General features: G+C 46.4%; 1 non-coding gene across 1 annotated transcript; it reads right to left on the reverse strand.

The window, feature by feature from the left end:
* Positions 1 to 314: 314 nt before the first annotated feature.
* On the reverse strand, positions 315 to 388 carry TRNAI-AAU (transfer RNA isoleucine (anticodon AAU)). The gene has a single exon. It is a non-coding gene; the product is annotated as a tRNA-Ile (tRNA).

The raw sequence follows: 388 nt of genomic DNA on the forward strand, positions 1-388 counted from the left end.
GAAAACGAGACGCTGAGATGCACAGCGGCCATCAGAGGCACACCTCATCTCCAAAACCATCCCCACTGTTACCCTGATTTTCTTCACTCAAATTTCTGTCTGAAGGCTTTATATCACTTGTTCCAAAAAACTGCCCCCTCCCCCGCCCGCCGTTAGAGGGGGAACAAAGAGTGTATAGGTGTTACTACTGAGGATTAGGGAAATAAAGTTGACAATTGATCTAGATTTGATATCACAGAGGTTATTTTCAACGTGCAGCTGGGTGTACAGTGAGGATAGCAAGATTTTTTTTTTAATCAGAAAACTTTTCCCCTTGGCCAGTACGGGGATTGAACCCGCGACCTTGGCGTTATTAGCACCACGCTCTTACCAACTGAGCTAACCGGCC

Source organism: Loxodonta africana, chromosome 1, assembly GCF_030014295.1.
Source record: "Loxodonta africana isolate mLoxAfr1 chromosome 1, mLoxAfr1.hap2, whole genome shotgun sequence".
In the NCBI taxonomy this organism is placed as follows: domain Eukaryota; kingdom Metazoa; phylum Chordata; class Mammalia; order Proboscidea; family Elephantidae; genus Loxodonta; species Loxodonta africana.